Source organism: Onychostoma macrolepis, chromosome 07 (assembly GCF_012432095.1).
Source record: "Onychostoma macrolepis isolate SWU-2019 chromosome 07, ASM1243209v1, whole genome shotgun sequence".
In the NCBI taxonomy this organism is placed as follows: domain Eukaryota; kingdom Metazoa; phylum Chordata; class Actinopteri; order Cypriniformes; family Cyprinidae; genus Onychostoma; species Onychostoma macrolepis.
This window is the reverse complement of record NC_081161.1, coordinates 20,737,862-20,757,894: the sequence shown is the minus strand read 5'-3', so window position 1 is coordinate 20,757,894 and position 20,033 is coordinate 20,737,862. Positions and strand designations below refer to the sequence as shown.

The 20,033-nt window shown below is 39.0% G+C and overlaps 1 protein-coding gene across 11 annotated transcripts in view; it reads left to right on the top strand.

Moving 5' to 3' along the window:
* The window catches only part of znf536 (zinc finger protein 536), a 306,462-nt gene that overhangs the window by 120,354 nt on the left and 166,075 nt on the right, over positions 1 to 20,033 (top strand). For 3 of the 11 annotated variants that reach the window (XM_058781894.1, XM_058781897.1, XM_058781884.1), the window contains exon 8: positions 16,974 to 17,007. The exons of 3 other annotated variants lie outside the window; for them this stretch is intronic. The gene's annotated coding sequence lies outside the window, so the exon portion shown is untranslated. 5 more of the 11 variants (XM_058781886.1, XM_058781887.1, XM_058781889.1 and 2 more) reach the window with 5 other exon arrangements.

Here is a 20,033-nt window from a genome sequence, read left to right as displayed (position 1 = left end):
TTCTCCAAATACTCACACCCTTTTACGTCTTCCCTAACCGGCCTGACAGAAAGCAATAAATCTGATGTGCACGCTAGCTTTAACCAACTCCTGTAAGATAAGGTTTACAAATGCTACGGCATCCATTACACAAGCGCAGGGGTGAGTCGCTAGAAATACGAGGAACTGGCTCATAACTCTCTTATTATGAATAGCCCCAAACGAAAGGTCATGGTCATGACAACCATGTGATGGATGTCACCAGTGCCCAATTAAATCTCTCTAAAAAAAAGGCGCCTCCCAGCGCTCCAGTTCCTTATTAAATATGAAACTGCTAAATCAACAGTCAGAGGCATGGGTGCTGTTTTCTCATCTGCTTTTGGACAAGTGCTGGCCCAGCTGTGAATTATTCATGCTGTTGATAAGAGGGTCAATAACATAACAAATCCTCCTTATTAATGTTAGTAGCGAAGCCCAAAGGTCAGTCAGTAACTTTTCCAATGTTCCCATTCTTTTTTTTTTTTTTTTTTTTTTAGTTTCTAGACAAACACTGAAAGCAACGGTGTAAATCTGTGTTTGTTGGCAAGCAAATATTAGCCGAGCGGCAGCAAAAAGCTTTTGATTCATAACCGCCTCCGTTGTTTCTATCCGCTTCCCCTGTGTCTCTCACGCGATGTGTGTCTATCACCGTTTCCGTTTGCTTTGCGGGTATCCGGCCTCCACGCAGTGTACGTTATCCTCCTAAAACAAAGGAGAGATGAGTAGCATACGAGATGAACGCATGAGGTGCGGACAACTGTTGCACGCTACCTAAAATGCCAAGGCAGAGGGGTTACATCGAAAGCTTGTTAGTCTCTCAGCTTGACCACATAAAAATAAGATTAATGTGCGCCATCAGATACGTTTCTTTCTTTCGTTTGGCTGAACCTACGCTGCTTCTTTTGCCTGGTATAGGGAGTGCGAGAATATAGATGATGATAATAATAATAATGTCATTTTGGACCGGAATCTCTGTCATTACCTGCTGTAAAGTGCTTCTAATTGATATCTCTAGAGAGATAATGATTGCAATGCCCTCCAGGAAGATATTATTACAATATTAACCTTTGTATATACTTTTATGCGGAGAACTCTGGAACATTAAGTGATCTGTAAATCTTACTTGTGCACTAATGTGGCTGCGGAAGAATGGCGTTTTGGAGGCGTGCCCTTTTTCGCTGATTAACTATGTCCAGGGTTTTGGTCACTGTGGAGAAATGGATGACGGGGTGAAGTCATTTCCCAGACTGAGAAAAGGTTTTCGACTGAAGGACTACCAAGATTTTGTTTGTCCTCCTGCCAGATGGGCTTAGAGAGGTGGACGGCCTGTGGCCGGGGGCAGCCAGTCCAGAAGTATATGGGAAAAAGAAGTTATTTTTGGACAACGCCGTCACCCTGCAGATAATTGGGACCCGCCGCGGTTGCCCGTCCCTGCACTTTGGCAGTGGTTCGGCCTGACATTGTAGCAGCAGTGGCTGGCAGCGTTCAGACAACACAGGACAAACACTAGGGGAATGTTGCGGAATGGCACACTGTGAAGAGGGAAGCACCGCAGATGCAGCTGAGAGGAGAGCAGCTACAGCAGGCTGTTTATGTATTTACTGATATTGCACTGTAAAAAACATACACGCAGATTTAATGATTAAGAGGCAGAAACACACTCGCCAGAGAGATTCTTTTGCACTGCCACAGAGAACAACTACATATTTTCAGTTGACATACTGCAAATGAAAACAAATTAATTCAGGGAATGCTGAGAGAGAGGGAGAGAGAGAGAGAGAGAGACTGGAGGGTGGTGGCATCATCAGAGAATGATTTAAATCCATGACACAGAAAATGCATTCAAAACTGTGGTTTGGGAGATTTAGAATGCAGGAAGTGATTGTGAACACAGAGTAGGTGACCTCTGCTCATGGCTGTCTGCTGGGCTTCTCTAGCAAAAAAAAAAAAAAAAAAAAAAAAAAAAAAAGGCCTGCAGTACTGCCTCTGACCTCTAGAAAGCGCACTGCTGACCCTGGCCTCTGCCCATACTTACAAACTTTGAAGGGAGATGCATCCATAGCACATAATGCTGACTTGTGTATACTAAATACTTTAAAGTGATACATACACTATCATTCAAAAGTTTGGGGTCAACAAGGTGATAATTAATACTTTTATTCAGCAAGGATGCATTAAATTGATCAAAAGTGACAGTGAAACATTCACAATGTTATTAAAGATTTCTATAAAGGCTATTGTTTTGAACTGTCTATTCATCATCATCATCATCATCAAAAAAAAAAAAAAACCTGTTCCCACAAATACATCAAGTAGCACAACTGTTTTCCACACTGATAGTAATAAGAAATATTTTTTGGAGAACCAAATCAGCAAATTCAGTTTTGGCCGCACAGGAATAAATTACTTTTTAAAATATTCAAGTCATTCACAATATTACTGTTTTTCAATGTATTGTTTGATTAAATAAATGTATAAATGCAGCCTTGGTGAGCATCAGAGACTTTTCAAAAACATTAAATAATCTTACCACCCTCAAACTGTTAAACATTATATATATACATATACACTGCCGCTCAAAAGTTTGGGATCAGTAAGATTTTTAATTTTTTTTAAGGGAGTCTCTTCTGCTCATAAAGGCTGTATATATTCGATCAAAAATACAGTAAAAAAAACAAAAAACAGTAATATTGTGAAATCTTATTGCAACTTCTAATATTGGTTTCCTATTTTAATATACTTTAAAATAGAATTTATTTATGTGACGCAGCACTGAATTTTCAGCATCATTACTCCAGTCTCCAGTGTCACATGATCCTTCAGAAATCATTCTGATATGCTGATTTATTATGAGTGTTGAAACTGTTGTGTTGCTTGTTTTTTTGGAACATGTGATACTTTTTATTTGATTCTTTGATGAATACAAAGTTAAAAAGAGCAGCATTTGTTCAAAATAGAAATCTTTTCTAACAATATAAGTATTTACTATGACTTTACTTTTTATTCATTTAACTCATCCCCCCTGAATAAAAGTATTAATTTCTTGAAAAAAAAGAAAGAAAAAATGTACTGACCTCAAACTTTTGAATAGCATTGTATATTGTAACACAAAATTAATTTTTTAAATAAATGCCTAAAAAAATATCACGGGTCCCAAAAAAAAAAAAAAAAAAAATTAAGTAGCACAACGGTTTCCAACATTGATTATAAATCAGTATATTATAATGGTTTCTGAAAGATCATGTGACACTGAAGACTGGAGTAATGATGCTGAAAATTCAGCTTTGATCACAGTAATAAATTATATTTTAAACTATATATATATATATATATATATATATATATATATATATTAAAAAATATATATATATATTAAAAAATATATATATATATATATATATATATATATATATATATATATATATATATATATATATATATATATATTAAAAAATATATATATATATATTAAAAAATATATATATATATATATATATATGAACTGTATTTAAAAAATATATATATATATATATATATATATATATATATATATATATATATATATATATATATATGAACTGTATTTAAAAAAAAAATAATAATAATATATATATATATATATATATATATATATATATATATAACAAACAAAAAAAAACAATAGACTGGAGCAGTTTTTTTTCCCTCCACCCTATCATGATCTTTTTTAGATTCCATTGTCCAAGGCTAGTTGATGACCTAGAAAGATTCCTCCCTGCTGCTTAAATTAGTTGTTTCATACTTTTGCCACAAAGTCTGCGGTTTTCACAGATGACTTGCATAACTGTTGTGGTGAGGTGAGATAATTTGCTGATAATTTGACAAGTTACTACCACATAGATGTGTCGTGGTGTATTTTCTTTACAAAACATCGCATTCCTCTTTTTATTCTAACTCTGCTATTGTTCTCTGCAGCTCCTGAGCTGACATTAACCCACTAAAGCAGGCCTTTGTTCTGGGTAACTGGAGAGCATTGCTAAGTGTACGCAGAGGTTGGTGTGACTGAACCACTTGTGCGGTGTGGCCGTGCCTTGCACTTTACGCTCGGCGTGATCCACAACAATAGCACATAATAGTAAAAGAGACTAGAACAGATAGGGCACTGATGGTGGGGAGAGATAGCAGGTGGCATATTGGATATTTACAGTGATTTCTTCCTTTGGGATTTATTTACATTAAATGTTTTTTTGTTTTTTTTTACGCTAGATATTACAAGAATGACTATATTAGATTGATGGCTTTGCAGTGAATTATATTGTCTCAATTTGTCAAAATGAGCTGACCCAGGAATTCATACTTTTTTGCAGGGACTTGTTGAAGTTAAAGGTCCGAGTGAACGGTCCACATGGTGTTTTTAGTTGAGAAACACTGCTGTCGCAGTGCTGCAAATGATTTGCAGCCTTACTGTACGCAGCATTGGGTGCATGCTAGCCACACACAACTTAATGCAGCAATTGTGGTCGTATCCCAGCACCTCACCATAATCTGACCATTAAACAGTAAGTGGGGGAGCAAGGAGGAGAAGACCGAAGAGGTACGCATGTCCGGTGGAAGTCATTGATGGTCTGCAAGGTTCTAATTATGTGCTAATAGCCACTGAGGAGGTCATTTGGAGCCATTAGCAAGCGCCTGTAGGTAGTTAACGGCCCACAGCATAACCCAGGCTCCTTAATGCTCCCACGGAGGCCGTTAGTTCACTGTCACCAAACGGCAGACGCCTCATTACCATGATTAGAAACCAATTGATAGGTAATAGTAAAATATGATGGCTCGCTTTCACAGAAATATGGACCTTAAAGAGGAGGCGACACTGTGTTTGAGCTGGAGCCAGTGTGATGAGTACATGCTAAGGGGTTTTGTTCTTATTTTCAGTGCGCAGGGAAAAAAAGTCATTTTGGAATGGTTTAAGTTAAAGTCTCGTGTCAACGTTCGGACTTTTGCTTTTCTGAGTCTCAAGACTACGCTTAAGAGCAGCCAAATTTATAATGAAGAGACTAAGACACTGATTATCCACTAATTTTCCCAATGCTAATGTTGTTGTTTGTTTTGTGTCATAGCTCTTCTTATCAAGCAGACTCTCAGACAGTGGCTTCTTTTACTAAGAGATATACGAGTGATGGATTCTCAAAATGGCCTGGATATTTTAAGCATGTAATCATTATTAAATCTCTTATGCCTAACATTGTCAGTAATCAATTTGAGTCAGATGTTTTCGTTTAGATTTTTTATTTTTATTTTTTCCCAGCTAGACATTGATTCAGATGATTTAAATTAGCATTGGTCCAGTTATCAGTCATAGACATTATACACTTCTCTCAGTTCATCAACGCCGGGTGGGATTTTGGAGCAGCGTTCAGAAGCATTATCTAAACTGTGGCCTGAAGAATATGGAGAACGTACAAACGTATAGTCTCATCAGATGCTGAAAACCTAGAAGTCGGCTCTAAATATTTGCGTCTGTAATATTTGACTAAATCATCGTCAGACTTGTAGATCCGCCACACATGTATTCCACTCCTCGCTGAAGAGAAAGGGAAACGATAATGGAGTTGGGAGAGCTTCGCAGAAGGCTCACATAAGGGACCAATGTATCAGATCCTGATGAGAGGATATGGAGTAAATACGCCATAGCGTGTGTTTGTTATGCTAGTGCGCCTAGTTAGCCGATGTCATACTTTAAAGAGTAATTGATGTGATTCTTAAGTGCAATTTTAAAAGTTTAGAGTCACAGAAGGTTCAGAAAATCAGATTGTTTGAAATTGTGCTCACTCGCTTCTCATTAAATCAGTCACTGTGATACTTTGAGAACATTTCTTCATCAAAGACCTGGAACAGATTATGCTCTGAGAAACTCAATTTAAAAAGTAATGTAGCCCCCCTCCCCTTCTTCCATATGAGAAAACCATTCTGGTGTGTTTGTATGTAGATATAAACTAGGCACAGCATTAAACCATCAGGCTGCTCCTGGATAAAATGCTTATGCAGTCATTTATTTGCTCTGTCTTAAAGTGACACTCGCCCCATATATCTCCCATCTCTCTCTCTCTCTCATTGTGGCTGATTAGGAGTACATCACTTCCTTGGTCATTGCTCTGTTGAATTAATTTGATAAACTTGTGAATTATCTGGACATCTGCTAAAAGATGCTAAATAGCTGCTTTCAGTCCAAGTAGATGGAGAGAACTAACATCTTCATATTTTTTCTTCTTTTTCTAAACACTGGCATGTCTGTTTTAGAGGCCTACTGTTTTGGACAGATACCAGACGCAGTGCTGATAGGCTCGTATTTAAATTCCCGTCAGAAAGAATTTTGGAGAAACTGTCATTCCCAGCCATGATCGCTTTATCTGTCCTTATGACTGCTCAACCCTTGAGTCATTCTTTTTTTCTGTGGCTGACACTTTGTTAACAGTTATGAGCGTGTATTGAAAATAAAATGCGCAGTGTTTGCATGTACTTTGAAGTCTTGAAATATTTACACTGGACGTGTGTGGTCTTGGTCTAATAGTATAAACAAACCCTGTGGGTTACTCTCTGAGTAGTGTATTACCCACAACAGCTTTTTCAGCGTCACAAAAATAACTAGTCCAGCATTACTGATGCAGTAATGCAAAATGAGCGGCACAGAAATCTCAGCTTTACTGCAGGAAATATCAGTATTTGTACGTTTTTAATTTTACACAAACATGACGAAACAGAGTTTAAGTGACTTGACTGACTGTGTGTATATGGGTAGTCGACATGTCCTGAAGTGTGATCTAAAGCTATTTGAAACTGCAAATTCTTAAATATTTTACAGAGTCTTTATTACCTCATATTAACTGAGAATCTACATGTTTTTATTTTCCTTTAAAAATTAATTTGTCACACTGAAGGACCATATAAAATGAACTAGTGGAAGCAAATAAATTAATAAAAAATAGTGAAAAGGATTTAAAATATAAATATAAACTTCATTTATTTAAAATATAAACTTTACCTTAAGCATTCCCATAATTTATTTTGTTTTTAATCTAAACCCGTTTTTTGTGAATAAAACAGCTCATGGATGTCTTTTGTCAAGGACTTCAATATACTTATAAAAAGTACACAAGTACAGTGTGTGTGTGTGTGTGTGTAAATTGATTTTAAACTAAACGTATTTTGTGAATAAACAAGCTTGTGGATGTCTTTTGTCAAGAACTTTAATAAAATGTACACACATACAGTGCATTGTGTGTGTAATAGCATATATATATATATATATCAATAGTATGTAATACTATTACTTGTATGTATACAAATAGTAGGCCTATGAAACAGTTAAATGCACAAATAAAACAAATTAAAATAATGACTATATAAACAAATAAAGAAACATTTAACCAGACTGCACTTGATTAACTACAAGCATCATCTTTCAGCATGACAAGGACTACAAAAAAATGAAATCTGAAAGGATGCCTGGAGTCCTCCCTCCTCCCCTAGTGCACCTGTTGCTCGCGGGCAGCCAGGAGTCACGTGACTCGAGCCGTCAGGATCTTTCGACCTTTTGATTCCTGTTACAAGTTGATATTTGCGAAGACAAAATGATCAATCTCGAATGCTGCCCTTCCAAACACAGCAGACAACGTGACAATTTTACCTTATTTTCTTGCTTTTGCACCAAAATCCATAAAATGGATAGCAGCCAAACCGAACGCATCCACATTTGTTTGTTAGCGTAAAAGCCACGGAGAAGTAAACAGACAAGAAACACAGACGAGCGATTCACTTTAACAAGAATACAGCTGCCCCACTTTATCCGTAACAAATGCCTTCAACTTCATTTAACCCCAAGTACTTAAAAATAAACGATAAATAGAGAGCGCGATAAACACACTTGTGTGTGCAGCATATCTCTGCCCTATATTGTTAGGAAAGTGCATGTTGAAGTCCATATGGCAACTTCCTTTTGACCTGCTTTCCCGTCCTCGTCGTGTATTGTCAGGCCTGTCACCGATAAAGAATCACTTGACTTGCTATAACAAGTTCAAAAGAAACAGAGAATCCATGAAGAATTGAGTAAAGGAACACCCCTACTGCTTTCGCTATCATTCCCATAGAGATAGCGATATTATTGATGGGATGGTTATGCTAATTTCTTTAGAGGCACAACTTTTATTTTGGAATTTGTTCAAAAAGGAATTTCATACACATCAGACTGGAAAATGCGGGCTGAATTCCTGAGCGTTTAAGGGGCAGCATGGGAATCTGATTTTCATAGTGAATAATGAATGTGCTATCTTTTAAAACGTGTGTTTTGTCTGGAAAGAAAATAAAGAGAAGGCGAGCCTTTGCCTCGGGATTTAATAACGATTAATGCTCCTTTGAACACACTAAATATCACAAACACACAACTGTGTAGTGAAGCAGAAAGAGAAAGAAGAAAACCTTCCACTTTGCAACTTGTCACAGGGCAACAGCTCTGTGGATCACGTTAGGAGTAAGAAGCGTTTTGTCCTGCCTGTGTAAATACGCCGTATCATTAGATGTCACCAGCTCCTAATGCAGAAATCATTCATAATCAGTCTTATTGGTTTGATTTTTCGAATTAGAAAGGTCCTGCTGTAAAATAGCTGCGTTATGGTAAATACACATAAATAACTAATATTAGCCTAATAAGTTCTTAAACTAATCTTAGCATGCGTTATAATTAGGCGCAATCTTTATTTGTTTGTTTGTTTGTTTGTTTTTTATTTAAAATTTTTATTTTTATTTATTTTTTATTTTATTTTTTTGGGGGGCACAATATATAGCCTATGTGCTCCGTGGGAAAATCGACCTTTAAAGTTAAGCACAGACGTTTTTAATTATTTTAACCGCCTGCCTTTCCCCCCCTCTTCCTCCTTATGGTTTATCTGGATATACATCGGAATCAATAAAATCAATCTAATAACCGATCGATAATCAATCAGTCTCGCATCCGTGTCCTTTTCTTCAAAGTCACACGCACTCGCATTCCCATTGGATACTCTTATATTGTTATTATTATTATTACCAAAGCGCTCCCATAATTACAACATAATCATTATATAATCCCACAACAAAGAGTTTATTGAATCAGTAGCTTTTGTCAGCTGCTGGGATGTACAATTGCGTTATTCTGCGTCTCGTTCCTCGTGTAGAAAAGCAACATCGGCCTGAGCGCTGAAGTTCAGCCCCAAAAAAAGTTTCATGTCCTCACCGAAGTACCTTTTCAGAGGACCTTCTCCCACGTCTCTGAGCGCGTGTCTCGACCGCTGTCTGGACCCTTTTCCTCTTTCTGTGATGAAGAGGGAGGTTGTTGGTTAGGCTACGCGCCCCGCTGAGTGGCAATTTCATCTCATATTTACAAACTGATAAGCTTTCTCGTGCATTTGTTTTAAATATGCGCTCCTGTGTGACGCGTTAGCATATAAGAGTGCGAAAAAAGCGCTTCCCGTCTTGGCCGGTCTCTGTTTGTGTGCATGCATGTGTGTGTGTGTTGTGTGTGTGCGTGATTGTGTGCAACATAACCGGCTTATTTACATTAAATACGCCACAAGGTTACAGTGCAGATGAGCGTCATTTTATCACTCATTACTTCTCTCTTATACTGACTGATGCTCGCGCTCTCCGCTCATCTCACTGGACTTTTTCTCGAGGATACAAGACTTCAGATACTTTCCCCAAAAGGTAAGCAGATTTATTTCGCAATTGTAGCTATTTGTAGTGTTTTTCCACGGTGTTCTTTAAACGGCGACAGGCATCAAAGCCAATTACGCCTCGTCTGAATAACGGGGCTGACAATGTGAGTGAGGATAGACAGATTTTAATAAGTGTTTACAGGGAAGTCAAGGTCAATAAGATGATCCGATGGAGTGAATTTCGCCTTTGAGTCTCTCCGCGTGGGGAAAATTGACGATTCGAGATGATATTCCGTGCACCGGGGCTGCTTTATCAAGGGTTCAAGCTTTTAGTCCCATCAAATGCCGCAAGACTCTCTCCGCTCTCTGTGAATGGACGACAATGGAGTGTCTTTTTAACGGTACAATGCGTTTCACCGTCCAGATAGGGGGAGTCCGAACAGACAGATGAGGGGAAATGTCTTGTGATGCTGGCCGATCGCTATCAATGAACGCGTTTATATCGAGAATAAACTCAAAGGCGCTTTTTCATCACTCGGGATGCGCGAGGAACAGTTGGGAAACGGATTCGCGGGAGGACGATCATAACAGGTCCGAAGCACGCGCGCGCGTGTGTGTATATATACTTTAACCCCCTCAGCAGTATAAGAAAATGATCAGCTCAATTATGTGGACATGCTTCATTATGCAATGAAGACAATCTTTCGCAACGCGTCTTGACGTCTGGATGAATTTAAAGGTAAGAAGTGGCTAGATCAGTAGTGGGCTCGCGGATGGATTTCGCTCGATTCGCTTTCTAAAAGTCAGTTTGTGCTAATGATGTGTGTGTGTTATTATATTTCACTATTTGTTTGAAATAGACGCAGTATTAATTGTCTAAACCGTTGTCGCGTGAGATAATAAAACGGCTTCATAATCGAAAGCGTTTACTGGAAGCCATTGCACGCGCTTAGATGAACTTACTCTAAAGAAAGAATGAAAGAAAGAAAGAAAAAAACACGCCGTTATATTTTAAATTTGGCTATTGCAAGGCTAACTTTATTAATTAAGTGTAAAGACACAAAGCTGGTTATTACTGTAAGGTGGACAGAAGCTTTCCAGGGATGCGCACCAGATTCGCTCGTGTTGGCCAAGCAGAGATATGGAGCTGTAAGAAAGTTTCCTCAAATCTCTGCTCAAACTTTCTCACTTCAGCCCCAAGGGCTTTGCGTTTAGGATTTCAGCTGAAGTGAACACAGATCGGTTGGAGAATTAGGATCAAAGTTACCCGGTGCATGCCATGTGTCAAAACTTGTGAGATGGAAGAGCCGGTGAGACCTGCCATTTTGTGCTGTGATCGACCTCTTATGAACAGAAGCCTTATGATGGCATTCAACAACTGAGGGCTAAATGTCATATCAGACTTAAAAACCTTTTTATCTGCGGAAAAAAAGCACACGCACATCTCCCCTGGAAATGGAGATTTGAACGACTGTTGCGAACATTGTCGCTTGGGGGAATGATATTTTATGGAGGAAAAAAAAAAAGAACAAGAAAGTTGTAAGAATTGGAGATTGGGATAGGAATGCGCGCGGGAGTGCGGGAATAATTGAAGAAAAGATAAAATGTTGTATGTTGGCTTGATTGTGAGCTGCGTTTCGACACTCAATAAAATCATTCCACGCATTGTTTTACGCATATTTTGCTACTTCACAAATTATAACACTGTCAGGGTCAGAATTATAATATGACACATTGCATCATGCATCTATTGCGCGCACTTCAGGTGCTTAATTCTTTATGAAAGGTCTTTATAAATCTAGCAAAATTGATTTGCTGTCTCATGCATTCAGATCCAGGTGCATATTTCTCCTGTCACTTTACATGAGATGACCCAAAACTTTTACTTATGGAAAAGAATATTAAACACACACACACACACACACACACTCACTCACACATACACATTCAGCTACTTTTAGTTTGTTTGCATCTTTCATAATGTTGAAATGAGATAACTGTTTTTTCCTCAGGTTCATTGTTCATAGAAAAGGACAAATAGCAGGCGACACAGATGTACCGTCATTGTTTAACGGATATTATGTCTGTAATAGTGTCTGGGCGTAGACATTTTTGTCAGCTCTTTTCATTTTTCTGATTTGAAATGACATTGTGATGTAGTCAAGTCACACATTCTTTTCAGAATCCCACACAATTCATTTGAAAGGCCAGCATTAACATGGCCACAAATATAGCCTTGTAAGCTCCTTTATAAATTAAAATAAATAAATCGATAAACAGTATGTTGGATTATTGTGGACAGTGAGAAAGGGAGAGAAAATAGTCATGCATTACAATTGAGAGGCCATCTGAATTGAGGTGATTGTATTATGTGAATGTTTGATTTATTTAACAGCAAGCTTTAATTGTATTTAATTATGAACTAATCTAAAATTGTTCTTAGACTACAGTATTGATTTGTAATCATTGTTTTTATGCAAAATAATGTGTGTTGTTTTTATGCAAAATAATGTGTTATTTTTTTACAATATTTTACTAATGAGCAAGATAATAAAAATAGCTGAGGCACGGGATAGCCACAGTCGTAGTGGTGTTGATGTTGTTGCAAGTATTGCTTATTGCTCATTTTTCTTTTTAATTATTATTATTATTTTTTTTTTTGGTCTTCACAAACACATTAGCAGTTGAAAATGTATATCGTGCTCACATGGAATTTATCATCTATGAGACAAAATGTTTTTTTGGGGAGGAAAAATATCAAACTCGTTTAAATGCAGTGAGAGAGAGGGTGTTATGAAGACTCTTGTGAATACACTCTGCCAGTGCAACTGATAGCAGTTCGATGGGGCTAAACAGACCAAGCCAATCCTGTCAAAATGTCTCCTCCCTGGTGTGTACGCTCTCATTTACATATGCGTCTTGCACTCATTCGGCAGGGAAAGTGTGTGTTGTGTGGCAGAACTTGGCAGCGTTCGAGAGCGTTAGCGTGTCCCTAGGTCTGCGTGCTCGCCGCCGCTGTCACCAGTAGCCCTGGTGTGTGGAGGTGCACCTCCCCAGCCTTTGCCACGGCCGAGGGCAGGGCAGTGCCAGCGGGCAGGAGAGATGAGCCTTCTCTCTTTCTGTCTCTCTCTCTGTCTCCAGGCCTGTCAGTCTCCAGCTTAGCCGGCTGGATCTGTGCTTGAGCCTTGGAGACTTGATCAAACAGCCATTCCACACTTAAATGCCTCCCCGCTCCTTTTAATTGGAGGAAATTGTCTTCCAGATGCCCGGGCCCTAGCCAGGCAACTCAGGGGGGACAGTATGGCAGGCAAGGCCGTGGCGTTTAGGTATTAATTGATATGTGCTGTGGAGACACCGACCCCGCGCCTCCACCCCGTCGTCGCCCTCATTCCCTTCCTCTCCAGCTCTGAAGTCTCAGGCCTTTCCTCTCGTGGTGGAAGAATCCCTAAACGCCAGGAGTGTTGCGTTTATTTGTTGGGGGCGTTCACATGATGCTCTTGGATTAACAAATAATGTTAGTGACCTTGATGAGGAAGGTTATGTTAACTCCTCAGAAAAGAGTCTATCTTTGTTTAATGACTTTTTAACTATTTTACAATTACACTCACTTTAAAAAAAAAAAAAAAAATATTGGCGTTGATGCTTCTATAAAGAACCTTTTAACATCAATGGAACCCTTCCATTGCACAAAATGTGCTTTATTGTGGAAAAAAGTTTTTTTTTAGATTGTTTAAATATTCTTCAAACTAAGAAAAGTGGTTCTTTTAACTACTCACTGACGTACTTTAGGGAACACAAAATCGGTCCTTGTATGGAACGAATGCCCAATGTTGGCATGTGATGACTATTGATTTGGCCCACAATGCAATATCACAAGAGGAGGCATAAAAATGCCATTTGAAACATATTAATTTCTAATTTTTATATATTTTTTATTTTATTTTTGCATTGAAATTTAAAAACAATATAAGTGAAACTGATTAAAAATAATATAAATTTTATTTAAAAATTCAATTTTTATTATTTCTTTTTTTTTTCAATGATAGATTTTAATATAACATTTAAATGAAATGTTTACTTTTCAATCAAGTTTGATTTTTGTCCCCTCGTCTTAAAAAGTTTGGCATTGCTGTGAAACCCCCCTTTTGAAACCTTTTATTTTTTTTAAGAGTGTAGGCTTTTTTCCCCCACATTGTTGTGAATGGTATTATCTCCAAACATCCACATTTTTGGTGTAAAGTTATGGGTGTGGTCGTGTACCGATCGCTATAGAATCCAACCTCTTCTGAAAGTACATTTAGAAAAAGAGTGCCTCACATTACTCCTATGCCTGTCCTCTCCAATTGATTAAGCGCATAATTCCCTGTCATTCAATATCCGCCTGTGTACAGCCGAAGACACAGTTCAGCATGTCACTTTACGTAATATAAACGGGAATGTTCGGTTACTGACAGATGTCAACTTTTGTATTTAACAAATAATTATAGTGGAATAAGGACATTTCGTTATGCACATGTCACTTATAAATGAGTGATGATTTCTAAGGCTTTTCGTAGTCGTTCGAAACAGACAGAGAGAGATAGAGAGGGAGAGGGGGTAGAGGAGTGGAAGTTTTTGAGCGGGCTAATCACAGACGTCAGTCAGTGTGTGATCTAAGAATAAAGAGTGCCCTGACAGATGAGGTGGTGACGGATGATCTTGTCTCCACTGCCTCATGCCAGGGTGCCACCAGAAGGAGCGTCTGTCTGTCTACGGAGCGAGGGAGAGAGAGAGAGGGTCCTTGCTCTACTCCACCCGGAGGCACTTTCCATGAGGAAAATATATAGATAGACTAATGGCGCTTTGAGGAATATTGAGCACTGGAAGGGAAGCATACGTTACAGTTAAAGTTAGCCCATGCGCAGATGACAGTACTGAACAGATGTGTGCAGATGTTTCGTATCCTGCTAAGTTTTTTTCCCCCTTTCTCATAATTCTCTCCTGTGGGAGAGGGAATGGGTGGACGAAAATCAGCCCTCCAACACCACACACGTGCTCACACTCTCTCACACTTTTTAGAGCGCGAGAGAGTGAGTGTGTACAGAAAGGCTGTGGGACATGTGGTCATTATGGAGAGTGTTGAATCGGGCAGGTTTACACAGCCTTGGGAGACACGGTCAGCCTTCGACTACGGCCTTACTCGATTTCCAGAAATGGGACACCTATTTATCTGACCACACCCCAATTTTCTTTTCTTTTTATGCCTAGCATCTTATTTTTAATAATTGAGGTTACTGCAGACTTAACTTTTTTTTTATTTAAAAACTAACAAACAACTAATTCCTACGTACTATGAGGCACCGTATGACATGACAGTTTGCTTTTGAGTCGGTGAGAAGCACAAAATTATAGCCATGTCATCTCAGCAGACAGGGGCTTTGCGCAAACAAGCGACTTCCTGTCAATCACTGGCCGTAAGCACATGCTATTATGTTGTTTTGCATTCTAATCCGAGCTCTTAAAATAGTGGTAAATATTTGCAGTGCTGCACAGGCACCAAAAATAGTGACAGATACGTCTGATGGCTGGGTGGTCCGCTCTTGAAGCAGAGGGCATCTCTGTTACAAGATGTCTCCAGATAATTGGGGGAGTTTAACAACGCCTACCCTTGAACTGTTTCCAGGTCATGACCCCAACGGGTGCACAACCCACCCCTGAGTGTGAGGGACTGCAGCCCCCTGGAGGGCGGCCTGGTTAAAATGGACGCCACTGAGAAGTAAAGAGGGACCCTGCACCTTTAATTATGATCAAGAGGTTTTCTCCAAAGGACGGAGGCGTAGCAGTTATGTTGCCTCGTAAATCTGCCTCAGATGCAGTATATTGTGTTGAACTATTACGGTACACTATTATACTGCATATTCAACTGGCTCTTCAGGACCTGATTTGCATAATTGGATCTTTAATGAAACTTGCCTTGTGGAACAAAAAAGGAAAAAAAAAATGAGAAGAGAGATGAAAAAATACATTATAGTATTATAGGCAAACCCCAGCGAGTATTTGTGGTGGGAAGTTGCACTTGTCTAAAATAAAATATATATATATAAATAAATAATAAAATGAAAGAGAACATGGGGGGAAAAAAAGAGCCTGTTTAAAGGAGCGCATGAGCAGTGAAGTGACCTACGTTATGTACACTCTGTCACTTACCAGTACGCACACGCACACACACATACATCACTGGCGGGGCTACAAATAGGATGAGAAGTACCTCTGAAAGCTGTACATACTCAGCCAGGTCTCGGGGGTTATTACTACAATAGCTGGATTTCTTTAGCCTGAGGGATTTTAGCTTCTCTGTCGGCACTCATTCCCTCCACTTGTTACTCAGGGAAGATGGGTCCTTTGTAGGGGAGCCCAAGCCGCTCGCATGTCGGAATTCCTTTGCTGCAAATATTTTGACAATTTCCAGTCAGATCTGCACGGATTGAATTTCTCTCTTGCCTCCTCCACTAGGGGTGCCGTATCAAAAGCGCAGTGTGTTATTTTATTATTTTTCATCTCTGTAGCTGTGTGTGCATAATCACCGCAACGCTTTTACACAAGTATATTTATGTGTTTCCAGACACTGTATAATCCATAACATCTGTTTCTTGCTTATTTGCGACTTAGGATTGTTTTTATTGGTTAATTAAAATGCATGTGTCTTTTCTTCCTGTTCTTGAGCAGTTGAAGGTTAAAATGCTGATAGTGACCCTTTTCGAACAGACGTGACAGTCATGGTTAATGAATTGTTATTTGTCCTATCTTTGAAGGACCTATAATTTAAAAAGTGAAGGAAAGAGAAACCGAGAGCAGAGGAATACGAAAAAGAGAGCGGAGTGGGGGGAAAAAAAGGAAAAGAAGCGAGCTATTTAGCTGCACTGTAGCAGGAGTGGTTTGTATCCAGGGGGGAAGAGTGTTGTTAATCAGGGAGAGAGGTTAAAAACGGATATTAGCTAAACGATGATGATTTATCATTGGAGGAGGGGGCCGAAAAACACAGAGGTGACTCCACTCCAGAGGCCTGGGAGTGGATCATATGGCTGCGTGGTTCACAGGTGGCTATTAGCGCAATGTTGGAGAGGGGCGGCAAAAGGAGACAGAAAAAGAGGGAGGGAGGGTGCGGGAAAAAAAAGAAGTAGTGCCACAGCTAGCGGCGAGCTGCCATTTACCCTGTATGTGCAAACGACTCTTTCACTCACTCTCTCTTTTTCCTTCTCCCTCTCTCCCTCTTTTTTTGTCTCTCCATGCTCTGCGCTTGGGAACTTTCAGCTGACAGTGTGTCCCGGTCCTTGGTATCTCACAGGTAGGCTCATGTTATTTTTACTCCCCCTAATTTCCCCTGAATACGAACCTTTTATGTTTTACACACCACACACACACACACACACACACACATGCAATGTGTATGCACACATGCTCACGCACACACTTACACAGTCACACTAACACACGGTCAGAGTGCTTGTGCTGTTGATTCTCCCGGTAATGATGTCATTGCGATAGTGGAGGAGAGCAAATGTCTCCTGATTCCTCCATTTAACGGCTGGCTGAATTGGCTGATAATGATAGCATTGGCGTCTCCAGCCTTACAGACAGATCAGACCCTGTGAATTAGCAGCTCCTAACCAGAGAGAGAGAGAGAGAGAGAGAGAGAGAGAGAGATGGCATACGGAGGGGAAAGAGGGAAGCACTGGCACTGGGAAAGAGAGCGAGAGAGAGAGAGAGATGTTGAAAGAGAGAGAGGGTGATGTATTTAACATATCTGTGCTGTGCTCTTGAACAGGCTGTGAGAGATCTGTGTGTGGCAGTGCTGATAACTGCCGCTTGATATCAGTCAGGGACATGACCGCCTGTTTGCAAAGCTCTTTAATGCCTCTGCACGTCTGTCCTGCTACTTTGAACTGAATCATGGTCACATCAGGGCCGTATCGTTCAATATCTGACCTTAATATTGGTATTTCTTTCACAGTTAATATACTTTCAGCCATTCAGAATAATGATAATTATTTTAATGGTGATTTTTATTTTTTTATTTTTAATGAATGATTGATTTTATCAATACACTGAGCATCTTTTACTTATTTGCTCAGTGCTTTAGTTGACATTTTACAGTTTTATATTTCTAAATATGAATGCATCTTTCACCAAAATGGCTCTTTGCAAATATTTAGCGACTTTAAACACCATGCAACCTAGAACTTTTAAAACACCTTATTCCCCTCCTCCAAAAGCTCTAATAGGGTTTTACTGTTTTTCTGGCGATCTTAAAGTAAATAAATAGGTCTGAATGCTAATGAGCTTTCCAGGCTTTGAACACATGCCCCTCTGTGACTGTCAACCACCCCACACCCCTCTAGCCATACCAGCACTGCCACATCTTCAGACCCTCAGTGTCATATGAGTATGCAGACCTTCCTACATTTTATTTCCCCCAGAACAAATATTAAGTATGTAAGTATTTGTATATCTGCTCATTTCTGTCCAAGGTTAAGGCCAAGCCCAATTTCAGAAGATCACAACTTTTAGAATTTAGGAGAATATCACACATTTAATAGATGACAATTTGGGTATTATTATTATTATTATTATTAGTGCTGGGCAACAATTAATCGTGATTAACCGCATCCAAAATAAAAGTTTCTGTGTACATAATATATGTGTGTGTTCTGTGCATATTTATTATGTATATATAAAGACACACACATACGGTATATATTTAGAACACATTTACATGTATATATTTATATCTATATAATTCATATTATATATAAATATATTTATTATATAAACATATGTGTACATGCATGTGTGTGTTTGTGTGTGTGTGTTTATATATACATAATAAATATGCACAGTACACACACATCTATTATGTACACAAAAACTTTTATTTTGGAAGTCATTAATCGTTTCCCAGCACTAATTATTATTATTATTTTTATTTATTTATTTAGTCTTTTTTCATACAAAAAGTTACCCACACAGACCCCCACCCCCTGTCACTGAAATTGAATATTATAAGATCACAAAAGCATTAATTGTGTGTTACTGTCGTGTTTGTGGTGGAGGGTATAGCATCTTTTGTATGGGAATAATTGCATTGTTTAAATCCTGTAGACATATATACACATACAATCAGCCACCTGGTTGCTTTGTTTGTAGAGGGCTGTCAGTCCTGTGAGAAGCACTTTAAGTAACTCTTGCTGAAGGTGAGAGTTAAACAGTATTTACTTTGGGGAATTTGCCTTTATTTATCTGCATTAATACAGAGGTGAATTTTAAAGGGGCTCTCAGAGAGAATTCCCCCGATGCTCAGCTTACTTTACACACCTTTTAAGTCTTAAGATGTGTTTCTCCCCTCCTGCTGACGCGTACCCATAACACATCTCCCACAATCTCCGCCGATTTTCACAAATCAGCTTCTTTTCCCTCTCCCCCTTTCTTGTCTGTTATTGTTTTTGTTCTCTCGCCTGCTCCCTTTTTTCAGTCTTGATCACGAAGTGTTGTTGTCTGTCTCTTAAGTTGCCCGTTTCATCTCTTTTGTTATGGCGTCTGTGCCAATCGTTGTAATTGGGAGAAAGCTAAGTTAAGTGAGTGAAGGAGAGAGTGTGGGGTAACTTGCCTTGTTACTCTTCCCCACGTTTTTGTAAATAAGGCTGTCAGTATAGATCAGCCTGTGGTAATGTGGACGATCCAATCCACTCCAAACCCACACGACTGGAGGCTGGAAAAAAATGGAAGGCATGTTCAGAACGGACAGCTTAGAGTTCAGTTACACTTCTGGAAGTTTTTATGCATGACTTCTTTGCATCAGATCAACCGCCAGCATCCTTCTTAACTTCCCGAGGTCAAGCGAACGAGTACAAGAGTTACCTTTTAACCAGTTTGTTGTAGGAAAATGCATTTTTGGAGTCTGATTTTGAAAAAATTCAGAACATCAATGGAAGTGTATGTTCACAGCCTATCTTTTGTGTCTGTTTTCTGCTTGCATCTGAAAGCATGCTGTGTGTTTTCCATAAACGGTGTAAAATAAATTTCCGTGTGCTTTTTTAAATATAAACACTGTATTTATAGTTTGTACTTTTATACATGAATGTGGGTTGGATTTCGCTAAGATGCTTAAGGGTGAATTAATTTCATGACGCTAATCAGAACGTTATGGATATCGGCTGTTTCAGAGCGAGAGCGACTTTCATAACAAGTCGAGCCGGCGATGACGTGATCGGCGCAGAGGAAGGGGCCTGTGGTCTGGTGTTGATCATTAACACTTTTCCTGTATGTGTGGCCCCCTCATCAGGCGGCTAAAAGATCATCTCTGTTTAAATTTGC